Source organism: Oncorhynchus kisutch, linkage group LG18 (assembly GCF_002021735.2).
Source record: "Oncorhynchus kisutch isolate 150728-3 linkage group LG18, Okis_V2, whole genome shotgun sequence".
In the NCBI taxonomy this organism is placed as follows: domain Eukaryota; kingdom Metazoa; phylum Chordata; class Actinopteri; order Salmoniformes; family Salmonidae; genus Oncorhynchus; species Oncorhynchus kisutch.
In genome coordinates this window covers 2,868,334-2,883,043 of record NC_034191.2, presented here as the reverse complement: position 1 = coordinate 2,883,043, position 14,710 = coordinate 2,868,334, and the positions used below count along the sequence as shown (strand labels likewise).

At 48.9% G+C, this 14,710-nt stretch overlaps 1 long non-coding RNA gene across 1 annotated transcript; it reads left to right on the top strand.

The window, feature by feature from the left end:
* Nucleotides 1–163: 163 nt before the first annotated feature.
* LOC116354846 (uncharacterized) lies at nucleotides 164–1,994 on the top strand. Its single transcript, XR_004204083.1, has 2 exons — nucleotides 164–724; nucleotides 762–1,994. It is a non-coding gene; the product is annotated as an uncharacterized LOC116354846 (long non-coding RNA).
* The last annotated feature ends 12,716 nt before the right edge of the window (nucleotides 1,995–14,710 follow it).

Genomic DNA, 14,710 nt, shown 5'->3' with positions numbered 1-14,710 from the left:
GTGTGTGTAGGGGGGTGGGTGTGTGTAGGGGGGTGGGTGTGTGTGTAGGGGGGTGGGTGTGTGTGTAGGGGGGTGTGTGTAGGGGGGTGTGTGTAGGGTTGTGGGTGTGTGTGTAGGGGGGTGTGTGTAGGGGGGGGTGTGTAGGGTTGTGTGTGTAGGGGGTGTGTGTGTAGGGGGGGGGGTGTGTAGGGGTGTGTGTGTGTGTGTGTGTAGGGGTGATGATCACATGATGATCATGGTAACTGATATTAAACTGACACCTTACACACATGATGATCATGGTAACTGATATTAAACTGACACCTTACACACATGATGATCATGGTAACTGATATTAAACTGACACCTTACACACATGATGATCATGGTAACTGATATTAAACTGACACCTTACACACATGATGATCATGGTAACTGATATTAAACTGACACCTTACACACATGATGATCATGGTAACTGATATTAAACTGACACCTTACACACATGATGATCATGGTAACCATATTTCACTGGAGCTGAACTCCTGGTGTGTCAGGAGGTATTTCACTGGAGCTGAACTCCTGGTGTGTCAGGAGGTATTTCACTGGAGCTGAACTCCTGGTGTGTCAGGAGGTATTTCACTGGAGCTGAACTCCTGGTGTGTCAGGAGGTATTTCACTGGAGCTGAACTCCTGGTGTGTCAGGAGGTATTTCACTGGAGCTGAACTCCTGGTGTGTCAGGAGGTATTTCACTGGAGCTGAACTCCTGGTGTGTCAGGAGGTATTTCCATACAAACTGTAAGTGGGGCCCCATTCCCTTATGGTCAACTACTCTAGACCAGGGCCCCAGTGCACTTCAAAGAGGATGGGGAGCTATTTAGGACGTAGACAGAGTGTGAGATGTGCAGTGATTGGTTTAAAGATAATCTAATCATATCTAGTGGTGTGAGATGTGCAGTGATTGGTTTAAAGCTAATCAGATGTAGTGGTGTGAGATGTGCAGTGATTGGTTTAAAGATAATCAGATGTAGTGGTGTGAGATGTGCAGTGATTGGTTTAAAGATAATCAGATGTAGTGGTGTGAGATGTGCAGTGATTGGTTTAAAGCTAATCAGATGTAGTGGTGTGAGATGTGCAGTGATTGGTTTAAAGCTAATCAGATGTAGTGGTGTGAGATGTGCAGTGATTGGTTTAAAGCTAATCAGATGTAGTGGTGTGAGATGTGCAGTGATTGGTTTAAAGATAATCCAATCAGTTCTAGTGGTGTGTTTTGTGTGACTCATGTCTAAATGAATCAATTGTCTCCAATGCTGCCTGTTTGAAGGTCAAATCGGGAGAAACTGGGGAACGATATGACTGTAATCCCTCTGAGCATTTGGCAACAGACAATAAATGTCCTGCTGTTTAATGCAGTCACGATCGACAGTGTTGTTCATAGTTTGAGTTGAATCAGTATGGCCAATGTATGAACAGCTCTTGTTTATTATAAAAGGTATTTCTGTTTGTTCACCTGATGTTTCCCTGTCAGTCTTTGACAGTGTTTGTCTGGAGAAAATGTGCACTACTCTTGAAAGTGCAAAAGGTTTACCCTAATTGGCTGTCTGCAGACACGGCTCTCTTCTATCTCAATATAACAAACACACAGAGACATGCAAAAGGTCATCAGATGAGAGGTTCGGGTGAATCTGCTCCTCAAAGAGAAATGCCACTGACCCGACTTTGGGGATATGAGGCAGGAGAGGAGTCCAGGAGGCAGGAGCAGCCCTGTTCCCTTAAATTTTGACCTTTAAAAAAAAAAGATTTTGTAACTCGATGTCAGTTGGAGTAGAAGTTGTTAAATTCAAACCCAAATGGAACAAAAAAGAATAATGTTTGACTTCTGTTGAATTTCCTCAGTGAAGCATGTCTTTTAAAAAACAGGGTTCTGTGTTGTGGACATGTCCTTATGGTTCAAATCAGAAATGACACCTTTTAGTTTTTGTGTGAAGAAAAATAAAGCTGAAATTCTTCTGTTTTCCTGTTATTGTTTTCCTTTTCTTAAAGGGATACTTTGAGATTTTGTCAATGAGGCCCTTTATCTACTTCCCCAGTCAGGTGTCCACCTGGATATCTTTTTTCCTGTCTGTGTTTCCACGTTTCTATCCACAGTAGCAAGCATATCATCTAAATAAATTAAATCCTGACAGCTGTGAGGGAAACAAGAAGTTTCTGTACAATGCTATATGCAGACGTATAATTTGTTCGTTCGACATGGTGGGGTCTTTCAGTGCCGTAAAATGAGTTATGTGAAAATGCCTTTCTGAGCCAATATTGATATAATAATAAGTCAACTTGGAGTCATGTGATTACATGCTGTGTGGTCCTCCCACTACGACTCAGGAAACAGTTTATCAGGCTACAGATGAAATGTGTTGTGGTGAACAGGGTGGTGAAACGGTGATGAGCTTGATGCTCCTTTCCAATAAATAATGAGTCTTATTCTGGTGACATGAGGATCGATGCTCGACTGCCGTTTGACAAATACAAACCTCTCTCTTAACCTTAATCTCATCATGTAGACTAGCCGACCAGCACTGTGTCTGTGAGCCCTGTATAGAACCAGCCCTGTATAGAACCAACCCTGTATAGAACAAACCCTGTATAGAACCAGCCCTGTATAGAACAAACCTCTCTCTAGGGCCTGCCTTGTTGATAGTGTTGTTAAGAAGGTAGAAACTAGGGCCTGTAGGACCTGCCTTGTTGATAGTGTTGTTAAGAAGATAGAAACTAGGGCCTGTAGGACCTGCCTTGTTGATAGTGTTGTTAAGAAGGTAGAAACTAGGGCCTGTAGGACCTGCCTTGTTGATAGTGTTGTTAAGAAGGTAGAAACTAGGGCCTGTAGGACCTGCCTTGTTGATAGTGTTGTTAAGAAGGTAGAAACTAGGGCCTGTAGGACCTGCCTTGTTGATAGTGTTGTTAAGAAGGTAGAAACTAGGGCCTGTAGGACCTGCCTTGTTGATAGTGTTGTTAAGAAGGTAGAAACTAGGGCCTGTAGGACCTGCCTTGTTGATAGTGTTGTTAAGAAGGTAGAAACTAGGGCCTGTAGGACCTGCCTTGTTGATAATGTTGTTAAGAAGGTAGAGCAGCACTAAATACTATGCAGTATTACAGTTGGGAGGAACTATTGGATATAAGAGCAACTCACCAACATTACGACCAGGAATATGATTTTCCCGAAGTGGATCCTCTGTTTGGCCTACCACCGAGGACAATGGATCGGATCCCAGCCGGCGAACCAAAACAACGATGCTGTAGAAGAGGCAGACAGAGAGGTCTTCTGGTCAGGCTCCGTAGACGGTCACATCGCGCACCACTACTACTCGCCAATGTCCAGTCTCTTGACAACAAGGTTGATGAAATCCGAGCAAGGGTAGCAGTCCAGAGAGACATCAGGGACTGTAACGTTCTTTGTTTCACAGAAACATGGCTCACTCGAGACATGCTATCTGAGTCGTTACAGCCACCTGGTTTCTTCACACATCGCGCTGACAGAAACAAGCATCTCTCTGGTAAGAAGAAGGGTGGGGGTGTATGCCTTATGATTAACGAGACGTGGTGTGATCATAACAACATACAGGAACTCAAGTCCTTTTGTTCATCTTACCTAGAATTCCTCACAATCAAATGCCGACCGCATTATCTACCAAGAGAATTCTCTTCGATCATAATCACAGTCATGTATATTCCCCCCCCAAGCAGACACATCGACGGCCCTGAAATAACTTCATTGGACTCTATGTAAACTGGAAACCTATATATCCTGAGGCTGTATTTATTGTAGCCGGGGATTTTAACAAGGCTAATCTGAAAACAAGGCTCCCCAAATTCGATCAGCATATCGATTGTGCAACCAGGGTGGGAAAAACCCTGGATGATTGTTATTCTAACTTCCGCGAAGCATATAAGGCCCTGCCCCGCCCCCCTTTCGGAAAAGCTGACCACGACTCCATTTTGTTGTTGATCCCTGCCTACAGACAGAAACTAAAACAAGAGGCTCCCACGCTGAGGTCTGTCCAACGCTGGTCCGACCAAGCTGACTCCACACTCCAAGACTGCTTCCATCACGTGGACTGGGATATGTTTCGTATTGCGTCAGATAACAATATTGACGAATACGCTGATTCGGTGTGTGAGTTCATTAGAACGTGCGTTGAAGATGTCGTTCCCAAAGCAACGATTAAAACATTCCCCAACCAGAAACCGTGGATTGATGGCAGCATTCGCGTGAAACTGAAAGCGCGAACTACTGCTTTTAATCAGGGCAAGGTGACTGGTAACATGACCGAATACAAACAGTGCAGCTATTGCCTCCGCAAGGCTATCAAACAAGCTAAGCGTCAGTACAGAGACAAAGTAGAATCTCAATTCAACGGCTCAGACACAAGAGGCATGTGGCAGGGTCTACAGTCAATCATGGACTACAAGAAGAAATCCAGCCCAGTCACGGACCAGGATGTCTTGCTCCCAGGCAGACTAAACAACTTTTTTGCCCGCTTTGAGGACAATACAGTGCCACTGACACGGCCTGCAACGAAAACATGCGGACTTTCCTTCACTGCAGCCGAGGTGAGTAAGACATTTAAACGTGTTAACCCTCGCAAGGCTGCAGGCCCAGACGGCATCCCCAGCCGCGCCCTCAGAGCATGCGCAGACCAGCTGGCTGGTGTGTTTACGGAAAACATTCAACCAATCCCTATACCAGTCTGCTGTTCCCACATGCTTCAAGAGGGCCACCATTGTTCCTGTTCCCAAGAAAGCTAAGGTAACTGAGCTAAATGACTACCGCCCTGTAGCACTCACTTCCGTCATCATGAAGTGCTTTGAGAGACTAGTCAAGGACCATATCACCTCCACCCTACCTGACACCCTAGACCCACTCCAATTTGCTTACCGCCAAAATAGGTCCACAGACGATGAAACCACACTGCACACTGCCCTAACCCGTCTGGACAAGAGGAATACCTATGTGAGAATGCTGTTCATCGACTACAGCTCAGAATTGAACACCATAGTACCCTCCAAACTCGTCATTAAGCTCGAGACCCTGGGTCTCGACCCCGCCCTGTGCAACTGGGTACTGGACTTCCTGACCGGTTGCCCCCGGGTGGTGAGGGTAGGTAACAACATCTCCACCCCGCTGACCCTCAACACTGGGGCTCCACAAGGGTGCGTTCTCAGCCCTCTCCTGTACTCCCTGTTCACCCATGACTGCGTGGCCATGCATGCCTCCAACTCAATCATCAAGTTTGCAGACAACACAACAGTGGTAGGCTTGATTACCAACAACGACGAGACGGCCTACAGGGAGGAGGTGAGGGCCCTTGGTGTGTGGTGTCAGGAAAACAACCTCACACTCAATGTCAACAAAACAAAGGAGATGATCGTGGACTTCAGGAAACAGCAGAGGGACTCATATCTACATTGACGGGACCATGGTGGAGAGGGTGGATAGTTTTAAGTTCCTCTGCGTACACATCACGGACAAACTGAAATGGTCCACCCACACAGACAGCGTGGCGCCTCTTCAACCTCAGGAGGCTGAAGAAATATGGCTTGTCACCAAACACACTCACAAACTTTTACAGATGCACAATCGAGAGCATCCTGTTGGGCTGTATCACCGCCTGGTACGGCAACTGCTCCGCCCACAACCGTAAGGCTCTCCAGAGGGTAGTGAGGTCTGCACAACGCATCACCGGGGGCAAACTACCTGCCCTCCAGGACACCTACACCACCCGATGTCACAGGATGGCCAAAAAGATCATCAAGGACATCAACCACCCGAGCCACTGCCTGTTCACCCCGCTATCATCCAGAAGGCGAGGTCAGTACAGGTGCATCAAAGCTGGGACCGAGAGACTGAAAAACAGCTTCTATCTCAAACAGCCACCACTAACATTGAGTGGCTGCTGCCAACATACTGACTCAACTCCACTTTAATAAATGGAAAAATTGATCAACTTATCACTAGCCACTTTAAACAATGCCACTTTATATAATGTTTACATACCCTACATTACTCATCTCATATGTGTATACTGTACTCTATACCATCAACTGCATCTTGCCTATGCTGTTCGGCTATCACTCATTCATACATTTTTGTACTTATTCCTATTCATTCCTTTACTCTTGTGTGTATAAGTTAGTTGTTGTGAAATTGTTAGATTACTTGTTAGATATTACTTCACGGTCAGAACTAGAAGCACAAGCATTTCGCTACACTCGCATTAACATCTGCTAACCATGTGTATGTGACAAATACATTTGATTTGATCTGCGGTGAAATGTGACAGAGCTGTGTTTGTCAGACCATGAGACATCCTGAAAATTGGTCTTCTCACAAGCTTCCGGAACGGTCTGTTATTCAATGTGTTTCTATTGGCTAATAGCAGTAAGGACTATCTGTTATTCAATGTGTTTCTAATAGCAGTAAGGACTATCTGTTATTCAATGTGTTTCTATTGGCTAATAGCAGTAAGGACTATGTGTTTCTATTGGCTAATAGCAGTAAGGACTATCTGTTATTCAATGTGTTTCTATGGGCTAATAGCAGTAAGGACTATCTGTTAATCAATGTGTTTCTATGGGCTAATAGCAGTAAGGACTATCTGTTATTCAATGTGTTTCTAATAGCAGTAAGGACTATCTGTTATTCAGTGTGTTTCTATGGGCTAATAGCAGTAAGGACTATCTGTTATTCAATGTGTTTCTATTGGCTAATAGCAGTAAGGACTATCTGTTATTCAATGTGTTTCTATTGGCTAATAGCAGTAAGGACTATGTGTTGCTATTGGCTAATAGCAGTAAGGCCAAAATTACTTTTTCATTGACATTTTTTTCTGATACTTTAACATCAAATAGCATAATGATCCTTGGTATGAACTAAAAATACCCCCTCCCCCAGCTTAGACAGGGTTTAGACTTATGGGTTAAGAGAGTTTCTCTAGAAGCTCTGATCCCACCCCTCTATACTCTGATCCCACCCCTCTATACTCTGATCCCACCCCTCTATACTCTGATCCCACCCCTCTCTGCTCTGATCCCACCCCTCTCTGCTCTGATCCCACCCCTCTATACTCTGCTCTGATCCCACCCCTCTATACTCTGCTCTGATCCCACCCCTCTATACTCTGCTCTGATCCCACCCCTCTATACTCTGCTCTGATCCCACCCCTCTATACTCTGATCCCACCCCTCTATACTCTACTCTGATCCCACCCCACTATACTCTGCTCTGATCCCAACCCTATATACTCTGATCCCACCCCTCTATACTCTGATCCCACCCCTCTATACTCTGCTCTGATCCCACCCCTCTATACTCTGCTCTGATCCCAACCCTCTATACTCTGATCCCACCCCTCTATACTCTGCTCTGATCCCAACCCTCTATACTCTGATCCCACCCCTCTATACTCTGCTCTGATCCCACCCTGCTATACTCTAATCTACACTATATTACCCTAATGATGAAGCTTGAAAACTCTATCGCTGCCTTGATAGCTTTTCAGCTAAATTGTTCAGAGACTCTCTTTGCTCCTTGACCTCTTAACTGTAGGATTGGATAAGAGCAGGCTGCATTACCCTGAGAGATGAGATGGGTTAGGTTTATTGATCTGTCTCTGTCCTGATATCAGGAGGGTTTCTGATCTATAACTATGATTCAGTGAATCCATCGCTCCAAGAGAAGAGACATTTCTATCATTCCATAAAACCCAATTTGATCTGAGCTGATTTAATATTGATACATTTTATTGATCACTATCTGCCCTTGAACTCTGGATTGTAGAAAGACTTATCAAAATCAATATCAGATGATTATTATATTATGACAAGTATTAAACACATCAGGCTGGAATGTCACTTTACCAAGACTGAAGACCCCGAGACAATGACCAGCGGAGGAAAAACTACACAAAAGTCATACTAGTTTATATATATTTAAGTATCAAAAGTAAATGTAATTGCTAAAATATACTTAAGTATCAAAAGTAATAGTATAAATCATTTAAATTTCCTTACATAAAGCCAGACGGCACTATTTTCTTGTTTTTGTAGCCAGGGGCTCCAACACTCAGACCTCATTTACAAACTAAGCATATGTGTTTAGTGAGTCCTCCAGATCACAGGCAGTAGGGATGACCAGGGATGTTCTCTGTTTAGTGAGTCCTCCAGATCAGAGACAGTAGGGATGACCAGGGATGTTCTCTGTTTAGTGAGTCCTCCAGATCACAGGCAGTAGTGATGACCAGGGATGTTCTCTGTTTAGTGAGTCCTCCAGATCACAGGCAGTAGGGATGACCAGGGATGTTCTCTGTTTAGTGAGTCCTCCAGATCACAGGCAGTAGGGATGACCAGGGATGTTCTCTGTTTAGTGAGTCCTCCAGATCACAGGCAGTAGGGATGACCAGGGATGTTCTCTGTTTAGTGAGTCCTCCAGATCAGAGGCAGTAGGGATGACCAGGGATGTTCTCTGTTTAGTGAGTCCTCCAGATCATAGGCAGTAGTGATGACCAGGGATGTTCTCTGTTTAGTGAGTCCTCCAGATCAGAGACAGTAGGGATGACCAGGGATGTTCTCTGTTTAGTGAGTCCTCCAGATCAGAGGCAGTAGAGATGACCAGGGATGTTCTCTGTTTAGTGAGTCCTCCAGATCAGAGGCAGTAGAGATGACCAGGGATGTTCTCTGTTTAGTGAGTCCTCCAGATCAGAGGCAGTAGAGATGACCAGGGATGTTCTCTGTTTAGTGAGTCCTCCAGATCAGAGGCAGTAGGGATGTTCTCTGTTTAGTGAGTCCTCCAGATCAGAGGCAGTAGGGATGACCAGGGATGTTCTCTGTTTAGTGAGTCCTCCAGATCAGAGGCAGTAGGGATGACCAGGGATGTTCTCTGTTTAGTGAGTCCTCCAGATCACAGGCAGTAGAGATGACCAGGGATGTTCTCTGTTTAGTGAGTCCTCCAGATCAGAGGCAGTAGAGATGACCAGGGATGTTCTCTGTTTAGTGAGTCCTCCAGATCAGAGGCAGTAGAGATGACCAGGGATGTTCTCTGTTTAGTGAGTCCTCCAGATCACAGGCAGTAGTGATGACCAGGGATGTTCTCTGTTTAGTGAGTCCTCCAGATCAGAGGCAGTAGGGATGACCAGGGATGTTCTCTGTTTAGTGAGTCCTCCAGATCACAGGCAGTAGTGATGACCAGGGATGTTCTCTGTTTAGTGAGTCCTCCAGATCTGAGGCAGTTTGGATGACCAGGGATGTTCTCTGTTAAGTACTACTTTACACCACTGTGCATGACCCTGTTATTGTGCCAGGGTGAATGTATATTATCACATGGCACGATGTATCATATGTAAATCCCTCCTTGTTGTCACTGAAATAATGTTTCCAATTGTTTCTGATTGAAAAACATTTGCTATTGCAGTTTCAGGTCACTTCATGATTGAAGTGAACCCTGAACCCTGGCTTGTATCCCATGAACCCTGGCTTGTATCCCATGACCTCTCAACCTCATATCCTTCCCCTTCTGCCCGTTCCATCAGTCTGGCTCCAGATTCATGACCTCTCAACCTCATATCCTTCCCCTTCAGCCGTTCCATCAGTCTGGCTCCAGATTCAGTCAGATATGAAGGTGGATCTCATCACTTCAGTTCAGGAGCACCATGTCTGTGTCAGTCTCTCAGTACGCTGCTTAGCAGGGATCTCCCGTGATGTTATCCTATAGCCCCATAAACATAGAGAGCCATGTACTGTCTTCCAAATGGCCCCCTATTTCCCTATTGGCACTGGTGAAAAGTAGTGCACTAGAAAGGGAATAGGGCCCTGGTTTAAAGTAGTGCACTAGAAAGGGAATAGGGCCCTGGTCTAAAGTAGTGCACTACAAAGGGAATAGGGCTCTGGTCTAAAGTAGTGCACTAGAAAGGGAATAGGGCTCTGGTCTAAAGTAGTGCACTAGAAAGGGAATAGGGCTCTGGTCTAAAGTAGTGCACTAGAAAGGGAATAGGGCCCTGGTCTAAAGTAGTGCACTACAAAGGGAATAGGGCCCTGGTCTAAAGTAGTGCACAAGAAAGGGAATAGGGCCCTGGTCTAAAGTAGTGCACTACAAAGGATATAGGGCCCTGCTCTAAAGGAGTGCACTACAAAGGATATAGGGCCCTGGTCTAAAGTAGTGCACTAGAAAGGGAATAGGGCCCTGGTCTAAAGTAGTGCACTAGAAAGAGAATAGGGCCCTGGTCTAAAGTAGTGCACTAGAAAGGGAATAGGGCCCTGGTCTAAAGTAGTGCACCCATGCCATGCATATAGGGAATAGGGCCCTGGTCTAAAGTAGTGCACTAGAAAGGGAATAGGGCCCTGGTCTAAAGTAGTGCACTAGAAAGGGAATAGGGCCCTGGTCTAAAGTAGTGCACTAGAAAGGGAATAGGGCCCTGGTCTAAAGTAGTGCACCCATGCCATGCATAGCTACCGTTATGGCCTCACTTACACTTCATTCTGCATGATGTGACTTCACTCTGTTATCTTCTCTTAATTTTTGGTTCCTTCATTTTTGGTTCCTAAATTTTGACGACCACAATAACAAGGGGCTAGGGGAAGTAACTAGGGGCTGGGGTCTGTTTGTGGACAGGGCCTCTCTGGGGTCTGTGTGGACAGGGCCTCTCTGGGGTCTGTGTGGACAGGGCCTCTCTGGGGTCTGTGTGGACAGGGCCTCTCTGGGGTCTGTGTGGACAGGGCCTCTCTGGGGTCTGTGTGGACAGGGCCTCTCTGGGGTCTGTGTGGACAGGGCCTCTCTGGGGTCTGTGTGTGGACAGGGCCTCTCTGGGGTCTGTGTGTGGACAGGGCCTCTCTGGGGTCTGTGTGTGGACAGGGCCTCTCTGGGGTCTGTGTGTGGACAGGGCCTCTCTGGGGTCTGTGTGTGGACAGGGCCTCTCTGGGGTCTGTGTGTGGACAGGGCCTCTCTGGGGTCTGTGTGGACAGGGCCTCTCTGGGGTCTGTGTAGACAGGGCCTCTCTGGGGTCTGTTTGTGGACAGGGCCTCTCTGGGGTCTGTGTGTGGACAGGGCCTCTCTGGGGTCTGTTTGTGGACAGGGCCTCTCTGGGGTGTGTGTGTGGACAGGGCCTCTCTGGGGTGTGTTTGTGGACAGGGCCTCTCTGGGGTCTGTTTGTGGACAGGGCCTCTCTGGGGTCTGTTTGTGGACAGGGCCTCTCTGGGGTCTGTTTGTGGACAGGGCCTCTCTGGGGTCTGTTTGTGGACAGGGCCTCTCTGGGGTCTGTTTGTGGACAGGGCCTCTCTGGGGTCTGTGTGTGGATAGGGCCTCTCTGGGGTCTGTGTGTGGATAGGGCCTCTCTGGGGTCTGTGTGTGGATAGGGCCTCTCTGGGGTCTGTGTGGACAGGGCCTCTCTGGGGTCTGTGTGGACAGGGCCTCTCTGGGGTCTGTGTGGACAGGGCCTCTCTGGGGTCTGTGTGTGGACAGGGCCTCTCTGGGGTCTGTGTGTGGACAGGGCCTCTCTGGGGTCTGTGTGTGGACAGGGCCTCTCTGGGGTCTGTGTGTGGACAGGGCCTCTCTGGGGTCTGTGTGTGGACAGGGCCTCTCTGGGGTCTGTTTGTGGACAGGGCCTCTCTGGGGTCTGTTTGTGGACAGGGCCTCTCTGGGGTCTGTTTGTGGACAGGGCCTCTCTGGGGTCTGTGTGTGGATAGGGCCTCTCTGGGGTCTGTGTGTGGATAGGGCCTCTCTGGGGTCTGTGTGTGGATAGGGCCTCTCTGGGGTCTGTGTGGACAGGGCCTCTCTGGGGTCTGTGTGGACAGGGCCTCTCTGGGGTCTGTGTGGACAGGGCCTCTCTGGGGTCTGTGTGTGGACAGGGCCTCTCTGGGGTCTGTGTGTGGACAGGGCCTCTCTGGGGTCTGTGTGTGGACAGGGCCTCTCTGGGGTCTGTGTGTGGACAGGGCCTCTCTGGGGTCTGTGTGGACAGGGCCTCTCTACCATCTCCAACCCACCTGACAGTGTGTTACCTTGCTAGCCCACAGTGAGGCAGCAGCGCCCTGTGTGTGTGTGTGTATTAGTGGCATGATGACTTGATTTTCATCCAGCTATGCCACTTTGTTCAGATGGTGACATGATCAATATGTGCTGCCAGCCACCTTCGTCGAGCCACAGGACCTGTGTCCTCATCTGCAACGTTGTATATCGTCCTTGTCGTTTGTTCACTCCTGCCTGGCAACCTTCGCCTGACAACCTTCGCCTGACAACCTTCGCCTGACAACCTTCGCCTGACAACCTTCGCCTGACAACCTTCGCCTGACAACCTTCGCCTGGCAACCTTCGCCTGGCAACCTTCGCCTGGCAACCTTCGGCTGACATTTAGTATGGCACTTCTCTTTAACAAGGTAAAGACAAACACAGTGGGGAATACCTATAGTCTCTCCATGGGCTTCTCTTCTCATCTTTTTAACACATTGATGTTGTTGTTGTTGTTGTTGTTGTTGTTGTTGTTGTTGTTGTTGATGATGTTGTTGTTGTTGTTGATTGTAGAGCTGGATGTATTAGAGGTGCTGTAGAACCAGAGGAAACATTCTTTAATTCATTGCGACACATTGATTTGTCACCTATTCCCTACCCAGGGAACACTGTTGGTGCCAGTTGGGATGTACCCATGAAATCTTTAATTATTCTAATCAAATGAAAATCAAATGAAATTGTATTTGTCAACAGGATACAGTGTAACCCATCCAGATGAACGCTCTTCCTCCCCAGAGGTCAATGTCAAAGGTAGGAAGTCCAGAATAGGATCTTAAAGATGCGTTAGAAATGTTTCGTATACTTCCAGCCAGTGTGTCTGTTGGCTTGTGTGGTATGTTACGACCTGCGGGTCGTGGACCGACGTGTGTCTGTTGGCTTGTGTGGTATGTTACGACCTGCGGGTCGTGGACCGACGTGTGTCTGTTGGCTTGTGTGGTATGTTACGACCTGCGGGTCGTGGACCGACGTGTGTCTGTTGGCTTGTGTGGTATGTTACGACCTGCGGGTCGTGGACCGACGTGTGTCTGTTGGCTTGTGTGGTATGTTACGACCTGCGGGTCGTGGACCGACGTGTGTCTGTTGGCTTGTGTGGTATGTTACGACCTGCGGGTCGTGGACCGACTTGTGTCTGTTGGCTTGTGTGGTATGTTACGACCTGCGGGTCGTGGACCGACGTGTGCCTGTTGGCTTGTGTGGTATGTTACGACCTGCGGGTCGTGGACCGACGTGTGCCTGTTGGCTTGTGTGGTATGTTACGACCTGCGGGTCGTGGACCGACGTGTGCCTGTTGGCTTGTGTGGTATGTTACGACCTGCGGGTCGTGGACCGACGTGTGTCTGTTGGCTTGTGTGGTATGTTACGACCTGCGGGTCGTGGACCGACGTGTGCCTGTTGGCTTGTGTGGTATGTTACGACCTGCGGGTCGTGGACCGACGTGTGCCTGTTGGCTTGTGTGGTATGTTACGACCTGCGGGTCGTGGACCGACGTGTGCCTGTTGGCTTGTGTGGTATGTTACGACCTGCGGGTCGTGGACCGACGTGTGCCTGTTGGCTTGTGTGGTATGTTACGACCTGCGGGTCGTGGACCGACGTGTGCCTGTTGGCTTGTGTGGTATGTTACGACCTGCGGGTCGTGGACCGACGTGTGCCTGTTGGCTTGTGTGGTATGTTACGACCTGCGGGTCGTGGACCGACGTGTGCCTGTTGGCTTGTGTGGTATGTTACGACCTGCGGGTCGTGGACCGACGTGTGCCTGTTGGCTTGTGTGGTATGTTACGACCTGCGGGTCGTGGACCGACGTGTGCCTGTTGGCTTGTGTGGTATGTTACGACCTGCGGGTCGTGGACCGACGTGTGCCTGTTGGCTTGTGTGGTATGTTATGACCTGCGGGTCAACCTGAAAACCTGCACACACTTGGCCCTCAAGGAATTGAGTTTAACACCCGTGGTCTGGAGGGATGCACTCTATCTGACTGCCAGGGAGCTTCAGTCGGCTGTGGGAAACAAACAGGGACTAAATAACCTGAATGGAAGGGGAGGCAGGAAAGATGAGACGGGAGGGAGAGAAAGAAGAGAAGAGGGCTCTGCTTATCACAACTGCACAGATGTGAAACAGATGAGATGGGAGAGAGGGGAGAGAGGAGAGAGGGGAGGGGAGAGAGAGCAGGGGAGAGGGGAGGGGAGAGAGCAGGGGAGAGGGGGGAGAGAGGAGAGGGGAGAGAGGGGAGGGGAGAGAGCAGGGGAGAGGGGAGGGGAGAGAGCAGGGGAGAGGGGAGGGGAGAGAGCAGGGGAGAGGGGAGGGGAGAGAGCAGGGGAGAGGGGAGGGGAGAGAGGGAGGGGAGGGGAGAGAGCAGGGAGAGGAGAGGGGAGGGGAGGGGAGAGAGAGGAGGGGAGAGAGGGGAGGGGAGAGAGCAGGGGAGAGGGGAGAGGAGAGAGCAGGGGAGAGGGGAGGGGGGAGGGGAGAGAGAGCAGGAGAGAGGAGAGAGGGGAGGGGAGAGAGGGGAGGGAAGAGAGCAGGGGAGAGAGCAGGGGAGAGGGGGGAGAGAGGGGAGGGGAGAGAGAGCAGGAGAGAGGAGAGAGGTGAGGGGAGAGAGGGGAGGGGAGAGAAGCAGGGGAGAGGGGAGGGGAGAGAGCAGGGGAGAGAGGAGAGGAGAGGAAGGAGAGAGGGGAGGGGAGAGAGCAGGG